General features: G+C 36.0%; 2 long non-coding RNA genes across 2 annotated transcripts in view; one reads left to right on the top strand and one right to left on the bottom strand.

The window, feature by feature from the left end:
* The window catches only part of LOC145681008 (uncharacterized), a 91,408-nt gene that overhangs the window by 28,345 nt on the left and 39,861 nt on the right, over window positions 1-23,202 (bottom strand). Inside the window, exon 2 of the long non-coding RNA XR_014130711.1 lies at window positions 13,534-14,014. This is a non-coding gene — a long non-coding RNA (uncharacterized LOC145681008). The remainder of the gene's footprint in view (window positions 1-13,533; window positions 14,015-23,202) is intronic.
* The window catches only part of LOC145681007 (uncharacterized), a 200,852-nt gene continuing 183,566 nt past the window's right edge, over window positions 5,917-23,202 (top strand). The window contains exon 1 of the long non-coding RNA XR_014130710.1: window positions 5,917-6,119. This is a non-coding gene — a long non-coding RNA (uncharacterized LOC145681007). The remainder of the gene's footprint in view (window positions 6,120-23,202) is intronic.

The raw sequence follows: 23,202 nt of genomic DNA, 5'->3' as shown, positions 1-23,202 counted from the left end.
CACCGTTGTTCACTTGTCCTACAGATACCCATATCTCACACGCTGGTTCTCTAGTGCAGCCATCATTTCACCCTGATTTCAACTACCACCTTGATCCCACAAATCAGCTCACTGCTCCAATAACATCAGATGATATTACAGCAGTTCTTAAATGCCGTCGCAACACAGCTCCGGGGGCAGACTCAATTACGTATCGTCAACTGCTTAAGGCACCTGTGGCGTTTCTAGTCTTACTTGCTTCTTTGTATACAACTATTTTATCTACAGGCTATTTTCCAACTACATGGAAACTTGCTAAAATTGTGGTCTTTCTAAAACCTCGCAAAGATCCAACTGCTGTGTCATCTTACAGACCCATTAGCCTTACTAACGTGTTTAGCAAGACCCTAGAACGTCTTCTGGTAAAACGGCTACATCACTATCTACAAATCACGAACAAACTACCAACTATTCAAGCTGGTTTCCGTCCACTCTATAGCACTGCTGATCAATTACTCAAACTTTCTACACTACTTGTCAACCATTTTAATAAGCGTTTACCATCTGTTTTGATCTCCTTTGATATTGAAAGAGCGTTTGATACTGTTTGGCATGAGGGGTTAATTTACAAACTCAAATGTCTGCTTCCTCACAGCTATGTCCGATTAATAGCCAATTTTCTACATCAGCGCCAGGCTTTCGTTCAGATCAACAGTGCAAAGTCACGCATCTTTCAACTCCGCGCCGGTGTGCCCCAAGGATCTGTTTTATCTCCTCTATTATATATTCTTTATGTAGCCGACATGCCTCAACCTCAGCCCCCACTATATGCCTTGCAATTTGCTGATGATACCGCTTATGTCGCATTGGGATCTTCAGTGGATCGCATTAATCAACTCCTACAACCAGCTTTGGACAAACTAGTTACATGGTGCCTGAAATGGAAGCTAAAGCTGAATTCCACTAAGACTCAAATGACTCTCTTTGGGCTCAAACGAAATAAATACTGTAACAGTCGCAATCCGGAACGTCTACATTTAACCCTTTTTGACTCTCCAATCCCACTTCAAAACAGTCTCAAATATCTGGGAGTAATATTTGACAAACATCTTACTTGGAAGCCTCATCTAAAACAATTGGAAGCTAATATCCGGCGCCGTTTGAACCTTTTACGAAACCTTAAAGGCACCACGTGGGGTCTTAATACAAAACTTCTACTGCTAACATATAAAGTCTTCGTACGCCCAGCTCTCACGTATGGACATCTTGCCTGGTTATCAGCAGCGCCAACTTACTATGAACGTCTGAAAGTTCTCGAAAGACATGCCTTACGTCTGGCCTACTCTCTCGATTTCGATACTCCCACTGCTGAAATATATCGTCGTGCGCAATTCCCAACTATTTTGCCACACCTCTACCATCTACGCCAACGCTACATAGCGACACGAATCCAATTGGCACATCCCATTGTCCATGAGCTGTTAGACCAAGTTCCTGCTGTACCACGCTATGCCTACCCACCACTGGATCATCTGTTAGCAATATACGAATACACCGAAGCCATAGATCAGTATAATCCTGACCGCCGTATCTACCAACGAAATCCACATATATATTGCTCATAACCTCTGCACATGTACCCAAGAAACGTTTTTACACAATTGCCACCTCTTACAGATCCTCGTCAACTTGATTTGCTATTAGTTCCTTACTTCAATCCACATTATTCTATAACCTGAAATCATTCTCCATGTCATCTACTTCAAAAAGTTCAAAATATCTCTGGCCACAGAGAAGGTGTTGCCTTCTACGGCCCGCCCATCCATTGGATGGGAATGAAACTCTTGTTAAAAAAAAAGCGTTGCTTGTCACAACTAAATCGTAACAATTATGCTTATTTTGATGTTTTATAGAAGCGGATGGGAGATTTGGGTGTTTTCAACGTTGTGCATTTGCTTCAATAATCGGGAAGGTGACGGGAAAATATATTGTAGCAAAACTTAGTCAGACGATTAAATTATACTGATTTCATACTGTTTTATCTAAATTTGCTTACTGCAAGCTTCCATATAACTTGTTTGGCGTGTTTTCGCTTGCAATAAGCTTAATAAAGCTTGCCATTGATGAGAATACGCTTAAACTTGGCTTGCGTTTGAGATAATTTAACTTGTGAAGACAAGCTTGCCGCAAGCCTTGCCCAGATGTAACTAGCTTGCCGCAAGCTTGCAGCAAGCTAATTGGCTTGCATAGTATAGCTTGCGGCAAGCTAATTGACCTTGCAACAGCAAGCTTGTGGCAACTTGCAGCAAGCTTAAATTGCTGTCTGGGTGGTGGCGGCTCAATTTTATAAATTTGAATAGCTTTTGCTTATTTTGTAATATTAAGCAAAACTTATTATTTACTGATTGTTTTGATCCTAACTTTATTTTCTGACTATGAATGAACAAATACAGTCGTTTCAGTTTTGGAGTATTTAGGGCTGTATTAAGACAAAAAATCTATGAGCAAGTAATAATTCGGTATTTTCTTTTCAGTCTGCCAGCATTGTAGCTTTTAAAAAACAAAAGTGCAATCTCATCATACTTTCTTAAGAACCGGAGCAACAAATAGGTCTGAAGGTTATTTCCGTAACATAGATATGAATATATAGTAGTGAGTGCTTTAACTACAAGGCTTAAGATTAAAATGATTTTAATCATTTTTCAAGAAAAACATAAAACGTCTCAAACGTCAAATGTCGTACCTCTGGAGATTATGGCGGTTGGAAAGAGGACGTTAAAGCTAAACATACCAACGAATTAAATTTATGTCTTTAGAAACTTGAAGATATATTGAGAATTCAAAGATGTAGGTAGTCTAAGGTTCAACGTCACAGAAACATCCCACAATTGGATTCTATATTATATCAAGTTTATGCATTCTCCTCCGTAAGATGTGGTAAGATCCGTCTTTCCCAAAGACTTTGTAACTAAAACTGCGTTTTCTGACTATTTTCCATGCGAGCGATGTATCCCACCCGCCTTCCACTCTTCGATCTAACTACTCTCTGTTTGAAAACATCGAAGCCATTTTTTTTTAATTAGGAGGCGGCAGAAGTCCTAAAAGGCACAAGGCCTAAACGTCATAAGACCTAAACGGCAGAAGTCCTAAAAATCATTTCGCGGCACAAGTCCTAAAAATCACTTTGTGGCACAAGTCCTAAACGGCACAAGTCCTAAAAATCACTTTGTGGCACAAGTCCTAAACGGCAGAAGTCCTAAAAGGCACAAGATCTAAAATTTATGTCTAGTGCCTATATTTTTAGGACTTATGACGTGTAGGACTTATGAATGTCATCCATTAGCCAAGATTCCTTATAACCGCTTCTCGTTCTATCGTTTTCGCTATATGTAGATCAACATTAAAACAGGAATTCTAATGGGTTTCTATTACTTCCGGTTTTAGTAGAAAGTTACGGATGGAGATGAAATTTATTACTGGGACAGTTAATCGATTACAGGAAACCGCTTTGTGCTGTCTATTGCCGGTTTTTTTTATTTCTTTTTTTTTTTTTTTTTTTTGGTTCTATAGTGATCAACGTAAAAATTGGAAATGGTTGATGTCTACCAGTTCCGGTTTGAATATTCCTAAATTTTGACTCCCTACATTCCCGCCAAAATTGATGGTGATTTATCAAGTAGGTTTTGAGACTTTTTTGTGTCTCAGACGAAACGAATGAATATATAAAGTTTCGATAAACCAAAGTCCTTACAAATTTAATTAGCTTTAGACATATTTCATTCTAGAATTTCCTATTATGCCATAATTTTGTGCACATTTGAATTGTAAAATTTATAATTTGGCATTTTTTAAAGGATTGGGTACTTTCAAAGAATTGTTATTTACTGATGCCGTAGATGGTAGTTGGGATTGATAGTGTTGCCCATGAAACAAGACGGCGAGAAATAACATTTTCTCAATTGTCTCTTTAAAAAAAGTATCATGTTGTTTCGATTTTGAAACAATACTTTCTCGTCTCGTCTCGTCTCGATTCTCGAATAGCTTTTCTCGTCTCGCTTAGTAAATTTCTGTACAAAATTTATGCTAGTAAGACTATTCATGGCTTTGGATTAATTGTTTTAACAAAAGAGACACTGACCAAAGCTTAAAACTTTACTTTATTTTAAATTATAATTTGTTACTGTTTCGGATATCTAGCATATCCTTCTTCAGACACGATCGAAATTAATGAAAATACAGACATATATATAAATGTTGTTATCTTTTTATTTATATATATGTCTGTATTTTCATTAATTTCGATCGTGTCTGAAGAAGGATATGCTAGATATCCGAAACAGTAACAAATTATAATTTAAAATAAAGTAAAGTTTTAAGCTTTGGTCAGTGTCTCTTTTGTTAAAAAAATTTATGCTCTGACTTTTTTCTTAATTTCATCTAGAAGTTATCAGAATTCTTCTGCGTCACGGAGGGTGATGTAACAACATTTATAGTAAACCATATTTATTATTGGAATATAGTGCGTGATGATTTGCACATCTTAAAACGTTGAACTCCCTTGTGGTTGTGTGGATAGGGTGCACGCCCTGAGCGTGGGAGACGAAGGTTCGATTCCTTCAGCAGGAGCTCATGTGGTTTACATCCCATGTTAAACTGTACGTCCACATCTCATATAACCTCGCTGCTGAACGGGAGCAATGCAATCTTAAAACGTTAATAAATGCTCTTTATTATGTTCGTACAACCATTTTATTTATTTATAGTTTTTATACTATGAATCTGCAACACTGTAAAAGTTTTGAAATTTAAGACTTGGTTGAACAAGTTTTGTTCAGGAAAATCGAGAAATTTCTTATTCCGAAAACGATACAAAAATTTGATGTTTCTTGTCTCATATTGAATTGCAGACAGTGCTTTTTTTTTTTTTTTTTTTTTTTTAATCTTGTGGACAACAATACGAGGCATCGCAAAACAGTGATAATCTTGGGGCTTTAGGGATTTTTCTCTGGTTTGATATCATCTGGTATCCTTAGACCAATAGTTATCAACCGATGTATCACGAGACGACATATTGTGTGTTACGCAATTCCCTAAGGTGTGCTGCGAAATTTCAGAATTTAAAAATCTTGAAGAATTTAATAATAATTAGGTAAAATCGTGATAGACTGTACCAGTGAACATCTCCAGCGGTAGAAATAATACTCACTGGTCAGTTCTATATTGAGTCAGGTTTCACTATTATAATAAAAATATCAAACAATTATGTCTCGGTGTCCTGGACGTTGAGTAAGTGTGTCGTCACTCAAAAAAGGTTGAGAACCACTGCCTTAGACCATAAATTAAATTTACACGCGTTGATATTTTGATGGGAATCGTTTTCGTTTCACTTCCAAGATGAAAAAAAGATGAAAGCATCCGGCTCATTGACCTACGCTCTCCCCTCTGGCCCGATTCGCCTCATGCCTTGCACGGTCTTTCTTCTTCTTTAATTTCGAAAAAACAACCTTCATTAAAAAGAAATATCATCACATCGATTCGTATTTTATTATGTATTATGTATATATTGAACATGATTTTTATTATTATTATTATTATTATTATTATTATTATTATTATTATTATTATTATTATTATTATTATTATTATTATTATTATTATTATTATTATTTTATTATTATTATTGCTTTCTTTGTGATTAAGTATATTGTTCTAAAATTCAATACCCAACTTGTCCTGTAAGACATTCCTCATTTTGAGGTTTAAAAGTCACTAGTTCATAAAAACAGATGACAGACATTTTTTTGAGCCGAGGATTAAGACATTCCTCATTTTGAGGTTTAAAAATAATAATATAGAAGTACACAGTTAACGGATCAACTCTAAGTTTCTAGAACAATATAGCAGAGTGAAAACATTTTTAAATAGAACTAACATGTTTGTAGGTAACACGGACGAATTTAGAAAAGTGAAAACAAAAACAATTCCAGTTCCGTGAAATGAAAATACTATAAAAACCGTAGACAATTCAGTCTAGGGGTGCAGAAGAATCTATCAACCTCCTAGTTACCACTCTTGCTTCGTCGAAAAGTGACATTGGGAAGGAGTAATGCAGTTTCTGATGGCATGGACGTTAAGACACTGTAAGTACGCTCGCAAAGAGCTCTGTTAGTGACTCTGGTGAAAAATACACATAGACAGTCCTGACATGTAAAACGAGGATGTGAACCCTTCAATTGTCTTGTTAATATCATTCATTTAATAAGCTCTTTTGGTAATGGTTTATCTTATATGCTCTTTGTTATATATAATTGTAATAAATTAGTTTTCTTCATGTAATGCCTATAAAAGTGAATTTCTAACTCTATACTGCCTCTCTCAATCTTAGTCAATCATTCAATCAATCATATTATTTTTAAGATTTGTTACATGTTCAAATCTGATACAGTTCAAATTACGTTCTTATTCAGGTAAGATTAACCAAAATTCTACAATCAGGCTATTTATCCTTAGCCAGTGACGAAGGCACCTTTAATTTCTTGGGGGACGGAACGCAAGTGGAGGGTGAACGTTTTTGATAGGCAGCTATTCTTTTTATACTGAAAATAATCGTTTTATATTATTGACTTACATTAAAATATACGTCTGGGGGACGGGTGCTACCACCGGGATTGCGCCAATCCCCTTGACTCCCTCTAGCGTTGTCACTGTTCTTAGCGTATAACATGAAAAAAAAATGTCCAAATATGAGGCAAATAGCAACCCACTGCCCTCATTGAGTGTAACAAAATTATATAGATGAGTGTAAGTTGTCATGTGTAGTTTCTGAAAAAAAAAAAGAAAAGAAAAAACTTTTTAACCTAACAATTGATACTCTACGATATCCATGCCACCTTTTAAGATTAAGCTGATTCTGAAGCAGGCTGAGACCGTGTTGTCACGTTACATCAATATTGTAACTGTCATTAAAAAAAAAAAAAAAAAATGAAACCCTACAATATTTCTCCATGTGTAAACATAGTCTTGAAAGGGACAAAACATTTTTTCATCTTGCAAGGAGTTAAACCATGTGCAACTTTCTGGGTCCTCTTGCTTGCTACCTGCTATCGCCCTCCTGCTGACATAAAGGAAAACACAGTTTCGCCGCTTCCGAAACAACTGATTCTTTTGGACGGGGAGGGAAAGTGCGCCAAGGTTGTAAAATACACCCAGGTTGTAAACTGTTACTTTGAACAGCCACACACACACACACACACTATTGCTATTATCTTGGTTTATTTCTCAAGAACAAAGAACAATTTAAGCATTTATATTTGTCAATCAGTCAGCGCGAGAATGTCCCTGGATTTTCCCGTTTTATCAAAATATCCCTTTTTCCCTTTTTGCTAAATTCAGGCTTCCCAACCATACAATAACTTATCGTGATATACGGTAATTTAAGCTTAATACTATATAGAGACAGGCCTACGATGAAAGGTGAATATGCCATAATTTTAGAACGTACATTTTTTTCTTCAGTTTTTGAATGTGAAAATAAATTGTACACGTGCATTAAATAATTATAAAACATACATAATGAGATTTTTAACAGTCATTTCCGCTCAAATAAACCAATAACGACTTGAGAATTTTCAAATTGCAACTCTGCAATAATTCTTCAAATTCAATTACTTTTAACGAGGGGGGTAGAAATATTGTTGTTGTTTAGAGTAGTGGTAATAATAGGGTTGTCATTCGTCCCGGAAAATCCGGGACAGTCACGGAATCGAGATTTGCGTCCCGGCGTCCCAAAAATATTTTTCGGGACGCTTAAATGTTTCGGATTTCAGCGAAGAAGAAAGGAAGGGAATATTGTAGTATGCTTTTTTTTTTTTTTTTTTTTTTTTTACAGATCAACTTTTGAGTATGGCAATTCAAAAATTGAAAAATAAAAAACTTGTTACATAAAACATGGATATAATTAAGTTTACGATTTAACTACTTTGATATTAAACGAAGCATTCGTTTCATTGGGCCAGGGACAAAAGGTTTTACTGCTGTTATCTTTAGTACTCTGTTTCAACTTGCATCTTACTTCTGAAATGGTTTAAACAATAATCCCTGTCCGATAACTTTCGTAATTTTCCACTGACCATTCTAGAACAAATATATATTGTATTAATTTATTTAAGTATACATGCAAATTATTGAGTTGTTAGTTTGTTAAAAATAAAAGAAGTAAAGTAAAAATTCAACGAAAGAAAGTTTTTGAAATTGACAAACGCCGCCATAACATATTGTCAATGAATTAACTGTTCAAAAAAAAAAAAATAAAAAAAATACGAACAGACAAAACGTGTGAAAGAAAACATCATATCTTGTATGAGCTGAAACTGACTCTGAAAGCCACGAAACATAACATATCCTGAGAATTAAAAAAAAAAAAAAAATGCTTCCTAGGGGGAGGGGGTAAATCATCTGCTTACGTTTGGAGAAGAAGGTCTAAAATATCTAAAAATGTGATTACCTAATACTTGAACAGCTCTATCTAATGGAACAAAGTAAATTAGTATATAAAACTTCTTTTCATTTTAATCATTTCAAAGATTCCCGTAATATAGTGGCGTCCCGGATTTTCATTTTTGAAATATGGCGACTCTAGTTAATGACGAAAAAAAACGGTGATGACAATGACTCAAATTTCGAGTTCGAAACTGAAGTTTACTGGATAAGTATATTATATATTATTGCTATTATTAATAGTATCATACTTGGTTCTAGGATCATCATATACATAACGAATATACGATATTTTTTTATAATATACAATAATTTTAAAGTTGAAAATCGATTATTTTGTCCTTTGTGGTTGGCAACTCTGTTCTGAATTATACTTTCATAAAAGCTTTTCTTTATGCCACTTGCAAGAAGGAGCGAGAACATCGTACAGAATATAATTAAAGATATAATCTAAAATTATGACTAATATATAGCGGTAAATTAATTTTATTTAGTTACTAGCTGAACCTGCTTTCCCTACACAGCGCATCATTCACATATGAGCATGAATCTCCTTGTCATTCCTCACAACATCTGTACATGTTCCTTTGTAGACACAGTGAAAGACTTCTTGATAAAAATAGGCAAGGAGTACCATAAAGGGAAGATTTTTTTTCGACAATTTATTCAATATTTCACACCATTTGCAACATTTGAGCCTACTTCCTGTTGGAGTTTCTAATTCATGTATCATCAGTTTTCTTTCTTCAAGCATGCAGTATGTTCTAAGCAAATACATTACACACACAATTAACTATATCAGTGATATATGGTGCTCATTGGGCAAAACACTCCAAACGATAAAGATTCATCTTAGATTGGAGAAATGGTTATTCGTCGTTTTTTATTATCATTTGGCCATAAAACAAACACCTGGAAAATATACAACCCCTGTATATAACTATGTGGTGTTGGAATCTATAACTCGCTGGATATGATGCTTTTTCTTTTAAAAAAATCAATATTTCCAATATACGCCTAAAAAATATAATAAAGAAATAATGGCCAGATTTTTTAAAATATTCAATTAAAGCTGAACAATCTACAGAAAATTTGCAATCGATCAGTGAAAACGACATCTTTCTGCAGCCTATGGTTTCCGAGAACTCAATGTCGAAAGGATTGGCCACAAACATCCACAAACATATAAACTTTTGTTGACCACGAACATATACAGGGTTTGTCCGGGAAGTAATAGGACTGATTTTATTCCGCCTTGGCTGTACTTCGGAGCGTGCGCGCACCGACTGGATCCGGTAGAGGGCGTTCCTAGCTAACGAACGAGCGGCTGGTCAGTTGTCTCCGATCACACGGAGAGTCAGGACAGGCTTTTTCGCGCGACGTGTTTCTGTCCGTGGTGCAAGCCGAAAATGCAGCGTTCGTTAGAGCAGAGGTACGCGATTAAATTCTGTGTTAAACTCGGTAAATCTGCGACAGAGACGTTTAATATGATCAAGCAGGCTTATCTAGATGATGCTTTAGCAAGAAGTGGTGTGCTTCGGTGGCACAAGGCACAGACAAAGGATATACAGACCGCAAACTCCGCGGCAAACTGGAAATTTCGGGAACAGTAGCGCCTCCGCACCAACGACGACGGAACTAATCAGTCGATCTGACGCCACCTTCGAGGCTTTGTCTTACTGGGCGCGGGTTAGGATACTAGCATGTGGTGGAAGAGTGGCTGCGAGCACAGACAAAGGATATCCTTTGTCTGTGCACACACTCGCAGCAACAGGAGGAATTTCTATATTTTTATTTAAAACTATTACTCTTTGGCTCCTTTACTTGCATTTGGGGAACAGCTTTTTATGTTGACGTATTTTGCAGAACTTGGGCATTTTCAGCGAACTCGAAAAAAAAGGGAAAAAAGAAAAATCTGATATATATATATATATATATATATATATATATATATATATATATATATATATATATATATATATATATCTATATATATATATATATAGATATATAGATAGATAGATAGATAGATAGATAGATAGATATATAGATAGATAGATAGATAGATAGATAGATAGATAGATAAAATATAAAGCTGGAAAGGAATGTCAAATCCAGAGGCAGTACAAGAAAAGCTGAACACAAGCTAGCTAATCATTCTGCACTGCGTCTAACACTTGTGATTCAAAGCAGACGAAAACAATCCCCTGGTTACTATGACAACCCATGACGTCACGTTCACAGACCGATGGCAGCGCCATCTTACCCGGGACGACACATCGTTCCACCCACCCGAGCGCTGATTGGCTCTTTCGCTGTGCAGACGATAAAAACTGATTTCAATTGCACATATTGGAAGTTTCCGGTCTGTATATTCTTTGTCTGTGGCACAAGGCCTTTCCGGAGGGCCGGGAAGAGGTCGCCGATGAAGACTGTGCTGGAAGACCTTCGACTTCGACAAACACCGACAATGTGATTCGTGTGCGCGAAGTTTTGAACTCAGACCGTCGACTAAGTATTCTTTTAATTGCCCAGATGTTAAATTTACCAAAAACTGTGGTTCATGAAATTGTGACGGAGCATTTGAACATGCGCAAGGTGTGCGCGAAGATTGTCCTGAAAGTGCTCACTGACGACCAGAAATTGCGGCGAGTGGAATTGTGCCAAGAAAATTTGAACATGTGTGAAGGTGACCCCCAATTTTTGAATAACGTAATCACAGGTGACGAATCATGGATCTTTGAGTATGATCCCGAGACAAAGAGGCAATCTTCCGAGTGGCACACGCCGGCGTCTCCTCGCCCAAAAAAAGGGAAGAATGAGCAAATCCAAGGTGAAAACGATGCTCATTGTCTTTTTTGACATCAAAGGCATCGTCCACCATGAATTTGTTCCTCCTGGACAAACCGTCAACGCCAAGTTTTACGTGGAAGTGCTCAAGAGACTCAAACGAAGGGTCAATCGGGTCCGACCAGACATCGGAGCCGATTGGAAGCTGCACCACGACAACGCCCCGGCTCACACCACCTTTCTTGTGAACAGCTACCTGACTAAGGCCGGCATCCCAACGCTTCCGCAGCCGCACTACAGCCCAGATGTGGCCCCTCCGGACTTCTTTTTGTTTCCTCGCCTTAAACGCCCGATGAAAGGCAAGCATTTTGAGACGACAGAGGGGATCCAAGCAGCTTGCACCGCGGCTCTCAAGGCTATTCTGGAGAATGACTTCCGTGACGCCTTCAATGCTTGGAAATCGCGCTGGCAGCGCTGCATCGACGCAGAAGGAGCCTATTTTGAAAGTTTTTAAAGAATTGTAACGATTGGCTCAATAATTTTTTTTAAATCGACTCAGTCCTATTACTTTCCGGACAAACCCTGTATACCTAGCATTTTAATATATACATAACATTGTTCAAAGATAATTGAGAGTAAATTCTAATGCATAGTTTGTGAGAAAACTCGGGAAAAAATTGGCGCTAAAATGTATGCCATCTGTTACCAATAATAATTTTTGATAGTTTTTTCTTCTGTTGGAACAGATGGGGGATGCGGTGGCTCAGTGGTAGAGCGTTTACCTCTGGTGATGACCCTGGTTCGATCCCCGGCCAATTAAGTTTGTGTATGACAACATTGTGTCCGTAGATTTTCTCGGAGTACTCCCGTTTTCTGCCATAATCTCATTTCACCACATTCACTTCGCTTAATCATCCGTCTCCCTTAGCCTAACGAAAATTATCGTGAGACGTTAAACCAGGGGCGGCTTTAGGATTTTAATTTGGGGTAGGCTCGCTCCCTCGCTTATGGACACATATACATATTTGGTTGATAAATGACAGTAGGAAATTACTTTTACAGTAGTGGTTAATGCTATTTTTTAAATAATTGTTTCCAATTAATGTAAATAGGGAAAATATATTTACTCTTTATTGTATCTTTCGGCGTTTATATATTTTTCAAAATTTTTGGGTAGCCCCGTGCCTATCCAGCCTACCCGCTAACGCCGCCACTGCGTTAAACTGAAAGATTCTTTAGAGCCAATGCCAGAGTGAAGACTAAAAATAAATTTTTAAAAAATGTATAATCTAATTTAAATTTGAAATAAGGATCAATATAAATATTCCAGTGTCCTAAATATATATTATTTACAGAGATATCCAAGAGTGGACACCGAAGCTGTATCCAAGGCAGTCTGTTGCAGTGTTGCCAATCCTTAAGTTAATGTGCCCTGAGTACACTGAACAAAAGGAGTATGTGTCCTGACCAGTGTTTCTTCCAGACATGCTTTTAGGGGGGCACTGCTCCCCCGGAGCTCTGAGTGTGCCCCCCGGAGGAGACCAAAATAATACGTCTATAATATAATAATAAATAGAATAGTACCAGCAGTGCCCTCCGGAATACGAAATGTGCCCCGCCGCAACATAGTTTCTGAAAGAAACACTGGTCCTGACCAAAACAAGAGAAAAAGTTAACTAACTGCTCTAATCAAAAGAGGCGGCTATGTTAACAAACAAAGTTACAGTATGGCTGAAAGTGCAGTGAAACCAATTGCCTGTCAAAAACATGAGTAGTTTTCTCCAATATCCGCTTTGCTATATCATACATACATAATATATGATGTTTAAACATAAAGATACTAAGATAGGCGGAATTAAAATGCCAACTTGACACACAGTACATGCATTGCAGTTATGCTTTGAAATAACACAAAACTAATGAATATACCATTTAGCAAGCCGGACATTTCAAAGCAAGGAGTTGCAGAAAAGCTTTTTAAAAACTACAAAGACAAGGACACCATCTTCTGTTTGTTCAGCTGCCTTGTTCATATAACAAATGCCTATATGACATAATCAGTAAACGTGCTTTTGCATTAATTTCCGGACGGTTAGTCATTGTGTTCTTGTATTACATGTAAGAACTTTAACAAAGATTCTCCAGTCATAAATTATGCATATATATATATATATATATATATATATATATATATATATATATATATATATATATATATATATATATATATATATATGCATAAAGAAACCATTATATACAAAAACTTACCATTGTTCTGCTTTTGTAAATCAAATATCGTTTTTTCGATATCCGTTATGATTTGCTTTGTTAAATTTTAAACAAGTAGCATGTCGTAGTTCCTTGTAAACCAAACTTCTTAAGGCTGTTGCTACCTCTTTGTCAAGTCGAGTTTTCCCCTATCTAATAACATTGGAACTTTTTTCGAATTTTTCTCAGTAACCAATGAACAAATCCCTACAAAAATTTGCATGGAGTCAGGTCAATAATAAAGGATTCCTTATATGAGCTTATAATTTTACTAAAAGTTTCCAATTAAGTTATTCATTTCCCCCTTTTTTATCATGTGAAGATTCGCAACAACGCATTGACGACACTCGGTTCTCTCTTCTAGCAGGTTGCGGAGGGTTACTTTGAGGTTGAACATTGTCCACAGCTGCGAGGGGACCCTTTTCAAGAATGACATATTTATGGCATTTCAGTGAGGAGGCGTTGGAGTACGTTTTCTTTGCTGAAAGCAGAAAAAAAGAAATAAAATGAGAACAAATCCATTCTTCTTTTACATTAGCTTTTCCCCCGTTCATGGATAGACAGTTGTAAGCAATTAGAAGCGAACTGTCTCTATTGAATAAAGATACTTTTAGTGTATACGAAAGCGAATATCTCTTTATTATTATTATTATTATTATAACTTTTTTGAATAAAGTGGCATACAAAACATATAAAAATAATACAAAGGCCATAATATGCGTGGCTTTGAAAAATGTACAGAATTTGTGAAGTTCCCACATGAAAGTCGGAAAAATACATAAACCTTCCATTATTTCCATTTCCTCCCTTTTCTCGGTAACATCAAAACAAGAAACCCCTTTGCCATTTTCGTCTTCAGCACCCTTATCCAATAATGTCTGCTTATGTCTCCGTTACACAATACCTACTAAAGTTTGGAGAATAGTGTAATTTTTAGATTCACCCTTTTCTCCGCGACAATTCAAAACGAAAACTAATCTCGCTTTTTCAGTGCTATATTCGTGTTTAGCACTCTAAAATTGTCCAAAAATGGTTATTCATAACTCCATTAGAAAATCTATATTGAACAACGTTATTTACTAAAGCGTTTCTAGGAGCAGATTTTTATGTATAATCACTATATCTGTATCCGGTAACTGTTCTTTGTCTTTTCTTTCCACCTGAAACAAATTTCAAATGCATTATTATCATATTTCATGCACAATATAAATTACTGCATATGTATAAATAACTGCCTTTGCAGTTATAGTCACAACTTCGTATACTATTTTAAAAGCAAAAAAAAAAAAAAAAAATGTTCCGCACTTTTATACTAATTAAACTCCAAGAAACTTAATGGAAACTATCATAGATTTCATATTACAGAAATAAAACCGTTAATTTGCCGACTTCTCAAAGTACGTTGGGTATGGTTACCATACATTAGCATTTTTACAGACATGTCCGCATTTTGAGAGTTAAAATTTCCATCCACATACATTTCCTGACCAAATTGTTTCGTTGTCTTGAACATGGCTAAATCTAGTCACACCGGGACTCTACTTCTTACTATTGTGTTTAGTATAAGCTTTCTGCATATTACCCGGGTAAGGAGGGGAGTACACGTAGAATTATGCTCACATTTTGACATTTCAGAATATGGTAATCCTAAAATTGGCCATTTGCCCAACTTGACCTTAGTTTTGTAGAAGTTTCATTTTCTCATTGATCAAGACATGCATTACATGCTACCGTGTAAATTGATTATCTATCTATCTTGGGATTCGGCCGCATTGAAGCAGTCTCATTTTCGTGTGTTCCTTACCTTTGGGCTCCTATTTACGTTTATATTGGGCACACGGTATAATATTTTCTTCATCTCTTAAAAACCTTGTACGAGAAGAACATCTATTACTGTTGTTTTCAAAGGTCAATAAATCAAAGGTAGAAAGAGGGAAAAGCTGCTCATTAAAACTAATTCTCCCAAAAATACGAGAGATGCTAGTAGTGTTCCTTGGTTTCTATGTCAACTGTAAGTGATTTTTGAACATAACGTTACCAATATTATACGACATTGCAAATAATTTTGTATTCCAGTTGAAATGGATTTATTGAGCTTTAGATAACCTATTATTTTCTTATTGGAAGACAATTCCGTCTGGAAAACTCAGGAAATTTATAACAAATAAGGGCCAGTTCATATTGCAAAACGAAATAAAAAAATTAACAGCATAGCTCCTTGTTGGTTATCTATCAAAAGTTTAAATGTTTCACGGTAGGGATCGCTGCTTTACGTACTTTGCTACTTAGATGTTGTTTCGAATTTTCCTTGAACCAGAGATCTTATTTGCATGTAGCGTTATACGTGGAAGAAATGAAACTTTGAAAAAAGGATGTACCATAGATGTGATTTCTGGGTAATAGCATGCTATATACTTGCCACGTTCAAGTCATCCCCAACGGGCTTCCTTGTAGTTAAACAGAAAGTTAACCCTAACTGTATTCATAAATAACACTCGAAACAAACTATAAACGGCACTAGCTAGGGATGCGCACGAGTCGAGACATGTCTCGAATCTCGACTCGAATTCGAGTCGAGACACACTTTGTAAAATTCGAGACGAGTCGAGACAATCTTATTTCTCGACTCGAATTTTCGATTCGAGACTGCTCGTAAAAATCTCGACTCGACTCTAATGTCTCGGAAATCTTTCTATAATTTGTAATATTATTTTAAAGAAAGTATTCACTCAGAAACAGTTTTGAAACCAATTTCTGGGAGCATCCATGTGTCTAGTGGAGCTCGAGCAAGGCACCACAACGGCCCAGGCGTCACACTGTTTGCAGACTACGTACACCCCTTCATGACGACCATGTTTCCCAACGGTAGTGGCATTTTTCGACAAGATAATGCACCATGCCACAAGGTCGGGAGTGGGATAGAGTGGTTCGAAGATCACAGTGGCGAGTTCCAAGTGATGTGGTAGCCGTCCAACTCGCCGGATCTGAACCTAATCGAACACATCTGGGATGTGATTGAACGTGACGTCAGAGCGCATCGCCCCTTTCCCGGAATTTGACAAACGGGTGTACTTCAATAAAAAGTAAGGCCTGTATTTTAAAATGAAGCATCAAAAAGATAATGTATAAAATTAAATTAAAATTATTCTATTAATAATATATGTTGTACTATTTGTATAATACTGTATGTGTTGTAGCCATATATGAATTTTCACTTCCACCGTTTGGAAATAAATATTCCATGTGTAGAATGCGTAAGTTTCAAGGTTATTATTATCAGGTTACACTATATCCTGTAACCAAGAAATAAATCCCTATTCATATTTCGAAAAGTTATAATAATAGAAAATGATATTTGTATCTACATTGTCTAGTGGAGCCTATTTCATTATGTATAGATGTCTTTCTTGTGTAATAAAAGAATCCCTGATACTACAGTTCACTTTCTCCTACAAATGCGCTCTGTAATAAGGGTAATGTGTGACATTGGCTAGTGTGGTCAGTTCCTCAATTTCCCAATTGATTCGCGATACTGAATCAATACCGAAAAATTTGTCATCACTAGAAATAGAATTCGACAGCATTCACGCTAAGAACAAATTTGTGTAACAAAGAAGGTTTATTTCTAAATTTTCTTCGCATGTGGTAAAAAAAAAAAATGATTACTATTTAGCATAAAAATTCTATAATAGTATTCAAAGTTGTTAAAGCGATACATATTATAATTATAATTATTAGTCCAAAATGCTACCTTAACTGGTTTACCTGTTTCCGTGAGGTTACAAAAGTGAAAGAGCGCTAGTGTATTCAATGTGAAAACCCTGCTGGTGTCGGCACGGAAACAATGAATTGATTTTAACGTCCCTTTCAGCAGCGAGGCTATGTGAAACGAGACTACTGATTAACGTGGATTCCGAACAACATGAGCTCTCGCCGGGAATCGAATAAGGATCTCCCACGCTAAAGGCGGTAGGGAAACGAGCATTACCGGCAAGGGAGAACCGATGTGGTGACCTCACATTTTAACTAGGTTACTATTGTCAAAGCCGCACCGAGATTCCCTGCTCCTTACAGGCTCTTGTTCCACGGATTCCCTATAATGATGATAATAATAATAATAATAATAATAATAATAATAATAATAATAATAATAATAATAATAATAATAATAATAATAATAATTATTATTATTATTATTATTATTATTATTATTATTATTATTATTATTATTATTATTATTATTATTATTATTATTATTATTATTATTATTATTATTATTATTATTATTATTATTTCACACAGGAGATTGATCTGGTATCACAGCCGTCTGTTAATTTATATTTGTATAACCAATAACTAAATCTAAGACTGAAATACACGAGATGCAAGAGGCACCTTGCTAGATTTGAAAGTAACCACAAAAACTTCCAATAAGACTAGACGAATATACTAAAAGCAATAGGTTCAGCAAAGAAAATAAAGAGCTCCCACTCTTCTGAGTGCCATAAATCTGTCCTCGAAAAAGGCGACAGGGGTAGAAACATTCATTCCGCAGATGCGTTATGGACAGTTTTAAAACCTGTTTTAAATGGCTAGCCCGAATTTCTCGCACGCTGCTAACACAAACAGGAAGAAAGAGAGATCGCACTGTTGCAAATCTTCACATGAAAAAAAGGGGGGAATGAATAACTTAATTGGAGGCTTTTAGTAAAATTATAAGCTCATATAAGGAATCCTTTATTATTGACCTGACTCCATGCAAATTTTTGTAGGGATTTGTTCATTGGTTACTGAGAAAAATTCGAAAAAAGTTCCAATGTTATTAGATAGGGGAAAACTCGACTTGACAAAGAGGTAGCAACAGCCTTAACAAGCAAAATTTTACGAAGAATAGAATTCAGAGATGGAGTAGGTCGTGGATCAAGTGGGTCAAGATTTGTGAGAGAGTCAGTGAATCGTCGGTCAACATGATGTGACCCACTCTGACCCACTGACCCACCATGACCTACTCTGACCTACCGACCCACTCTGGTCAGTGCATTGTAGACAGCATCTTCTGAACACAGGTAAATTTCTTCCTTCTTCATTTGTTCCCATTTACCTGAAATGAGTACATGCAAGTGAAAAAAGAACTTCAGGCACTTTTGGATATTGATAGTTGTAATTGTAATAGTAGCAATAGCACTTACTACTTGGCTTTCGAGACACAGTCAGCCGAATTTTACAGTTTTTTTTTTTTTTTTTTACGGGCCTACTTTACCTTGATTTGAGACTCAAATTTCATTGTATTTTTCACCTAAAAATATCTGTAATTCAACCAGGAAATAATTATATATGATAATTAAATTGAAATGGATCGTAAATGACCCATGACAAATACTTCACCATTTTATATCATAAAGGTCATATTGTAACAGGGCGGTGCTTGAGCGATTGACCTAGAAATTCAAATTTCGATTAGTGATAATTTCACAGCCTTGTACAGTATTATTACAATTGTAAGTTCTTTAGTCAGTGGAGAGGAAGGTGTGGATCATGGGTCAGAGTTGATGACGATGAGTTTTGGTGAATGGCTGGTCAAACCGGGTCATGGTGGGTGATGAATCAGAGTGAGTCATGGTAGGTGGTAGATCAGAGTGATTCACGGTGGGTCGTGTGTCACAGTGGGTGGTGGGTCAGTGGGTCATGGATCAAGTTTTCATTGACCCACGCCATCTTTGCTAGACTTATATTTACGTCAGATTAAATTAAGTATACTTTCAGATGAACGAATATTTGAAAATAGAATATATTTAAGTATTTAGATTCGTCAATTAGAAAGTCAATTACTTTCATTTTAGCGTTGTATTTCACGGACAGATAAGAATTTCCCATCCTGAGCACTAGACTAACCCGCTAATATCAACAGCATTCCTGGTAATATACCAAGCAAGGATATGCTTTACACTTTGAAAATCCAAATATTTATTTTCTATGATAGTTACATTTTTTCTCTCTCAAATGGTTTCCTCCTGCATTAACATGCAGACTTTCTTCCATAAAGTTTTGTTCGGAGAGGGGAGCAAAATCAAAATGTGAAGGAGCTCCACTAGGACACTATTTGATAAAGAGCCTGTCCTCCTTGGTGTTATTCTAATTTTTAACAGCCGGTTCTCTATATATATATCTAGTGTTTATTCCAATTAAGACTAAGACATTTATCTAGAGAGAGAGAGAGAGAGTAGATGGATAGTTATAACTCTCTTAGGAAACAAACCGTACAAGGTAGACAAACCATTATTATTTAATTTTAATAATTGTATGTTAAGACAATTTTGTTTATTACAAACTAAATACAACTATTATACTTATTGGGGAAATGTTATTTTGGCAACACTGTAATTCCCATGGATGGCAACACTGAAAATTCTTCAGGTTCATATTTTCTGTTATAGAATACCATTACCTATGATTGTAGTAAGTTGCATTTCATTATCTCCTTTCACTTATGAAAAACAAGCCCAAAAAATGGTCAATTTTGTATTATTTTTAGTATGTCAGGCTCTTAAGTGAAAACATCAATAAACAGACACATCATAATGCGTTCAAATCAAATAATATTAACGAAAATTAACATTAAAACATATTTCTTAAACCTGGAAGGTTGGTAAGTTCATTCCCTTGTTTTCAATTTATGTTAAATCTAAGTGCTCCAATAATTCTGAAGCCTCAAAAAGTAGCTATAACGTCATATTCCATGAGAGTCTAAAGATATTATTTTTACGAAAGATATTATTTATTAGTCGATGTAGTGTAGGGAAATAATCCATACACATTAGTGAACTAAATCCATCGCTCAATCTTGACCAATTTTAATTCTAAGTACAGAGGATTACGGAAAAGAGTCATAGAAAATATGCATAATATTGTATACAAGCCGAATGATTTTTATATGTTATCGTGGTTCTCTTTAAAAAAAAAAATCGCAGAAAAGAGATAATACCACCACTCAGTGGCGGATCCAGGGGGGTGATCGGGGCAATCCCCCCAGAAGAGGAAACTTTTTTATATTATATATAAATAAAACCCATCCCAGAGTTTAGAGCTCTTAAAAATATCTCTAAGTAGCAGTTTTACAACCCACCGCCCCCCAGAAGTCCGTCCTGGGTCCGCCCCTGCCACCACTGTTCTGATTTCAATTTCATGTAGGGTAAATGATTATGAATCCTTAAAGAAAATGCACCAATATATTACACCATAATAATTTGGTGTACAATTATTGAACAGTTGTAACGGTAATCATCATAGAAAATATTTTTAAAAGAGCTGAATTAACCACTCATTCTTGGCTCATTTTCATCCTTAGCACTGGGGATTACGGAAAAGAGTCAAACAAAATGTATATTATATTGTATTAAAATCGAATGAAATTTAGGTAGAAAATATCGTGGAACTCTGATGGAATTCGGGTGGAGGTGCTAAGAGGATAAATTCACCGTTTTTTTTTTTTTTTTTTTTTTTTTTTTTTTTTTTTTTTTTACTAATTTTAACTCCCTGCAGATGGGGTGATTGGGAAGCTTCAAAGAAAATATATGGCATTACGTCAACCAAATCGAACATTTTTCAACGAAAATGATCGTGGAGCATGTTTTTCAAACTGAAAGGGGGGGGGGCGAATTCACATTTCCGTCCTGGGCAGAGTTAAATTCTAAGCTGTGTGGATATCCCCAGCACCATAAAGGAAACTCATATTTAGCCTGGGACAACATAGGTACCATCCCGGCATTTACATGTATATGATTACTTTAAATAATATTAAATATAGATAATCGCAGAACAGTTTAGTGGTGAACGAAGACTAGTGTCTTTTTTATTTTAGAAATATTGTATTAGTGCATGAGGTCCCGGGTTCAATTCCCGGTGGGAGAGCCTTGGAATTTGCACCTATTATTCTTATATTGAGGAACTATCAAATCAGACTAACAAACCGTATAGTTTTAATTAATTGTAAGTATTTCTATCTGAATAAGTATGGCGCCACTGTGGAAATCATACTTCCAAGAAAATAAAAACTAAAAATAAACGCAGTGGCCATTGACATTATCACGTGCCAACATAATAAATGACATTTGAATGGTACTGTCGGGATACGAAAAACAAAAAAAGACGACAGACAATAGGTATACAACAGTGTTCTGAATATGTGAATTTGAGAAGTTCTATTTCTGTCTTGGAAACAGCTTGTTGTCACAGACTCACAGCAAGATATCTTAGCAAGACCGACTCCCAAAGGATGGTAATCTGCGAAGAGCGTCTGAAAAGCACTCTCGAGGGGAGGAGCAGTTCCTCTTTTTGCATTCTTGCATTTCACGACTGTCTGCTTGCTTTCGATTCAATGAAAAGAAGGTCTTCGATTTCCAATAATAAAGGAAGGAAAATTTGCAGGTGATTGAACTCTCATTATTTTGGCATTGGTTTTGCTTGGCAAGCGCATGCAGTGAATTTCTATTCTCAGCAACAGAAGATTAAAAAAAAAAAAAAAAAAACTCCTTTCTTCTACCACTTTTCGTCTTCATGACCTTGCCTTTGTTTCTGTTGCCAAAATCTAGAGTGCAGCACTGTTTATGGCTGGATTCATGTGGCTGACTATGTGTGCGTTAACGAGGTGGAAACTGTAGGGTAATTAGCGTGTCCATACCAAAATATCGCTTTTAAAAAATCTCAAATAGTACGATTTTAAAAAATAAACAGGATGAATCTACAGTAGACTTCAAAATTATGGGAATTCAATACTCAAAATCAATACGTAACAACCAGCCCAGAATAGTTTGATTTTGATTTGATTTGAGTTTAGTGTCTCTTTCAGCAGCGAGGTTGTATGGGACATGGATTTACAGTTTAACATGGGCTTCGAATGACATGAGCTCCCGCCAGGAATCGAACCCAAGCCTCCTACGCCAAAGGCGTGTATGCTATACACATACCACGAAGGAGTTACCTCAAATAAATAAGATAAAATGATATACGCTTTATTGTCGTTAATCAACATCTGATGCAACGGACATTGTCAAATAGTACATATAACATTTACAAATTTTGTCAGATAAGTTTTTATCTATACATTAATATTGTTCCTTTAATTCTTGATAACAAAATACCGATCAAATTCCGAAATACTATATATGCTACTGAGTTTCTTGTGGGTAAAGATTTACAGTATTTTTTGAAATTATCACGAGGCATTCTTGGTAGTAAATTAAACAATTTCGTACTCGTATACTTATAACTTTTTGTACGTGCGTGCGCCTAGTATTATACAATGAGGACTGTCATATTTTATGTTCCATTAAACCCTTCTTTGCAGGATACAGTTCTATAGGCAGTCCTTTTAATATTCTTAGTAGCTGAACCAGGGGCGTAACTACTATGGCACGAAACCCAGCAATGCGGGGGGGGGCGACACTTCCAAGGGGCCCTTCACCCTAGCCTTTAACCAGTAAGATTGCAAATTAAAGAAATGAAGATAACCGCTTGATAAAATGAATAGATAATTTTGAATTTGTATTTCTTATAGATAATGTCCACGGTATTATCGGCAGTAAACATAGTATGTAAATTACTTCAGGGAAAAGTTTGTGACCATAACCCTTTTAAGATTTCCACTTTTTGAGGTAAGCTTTATTAGACTTT

Source organism: Thermobia domestica, chromosome 3 (genome assembly GCF_964235325.1).
Source record: "Thermobia domestica chromosome 3, izTheDome1.hap1.1, whole genome shotgun sequence".
Lineage (NCBI taxonomy): Eukaryota > Metazoa > Arthropoda > Insecta > Zygentoma > Lepismatidae > Thermobia > Thermobia domestica.
This window is presented reverse-complemented; position numbering and strand designations above follow the sequence as displayed.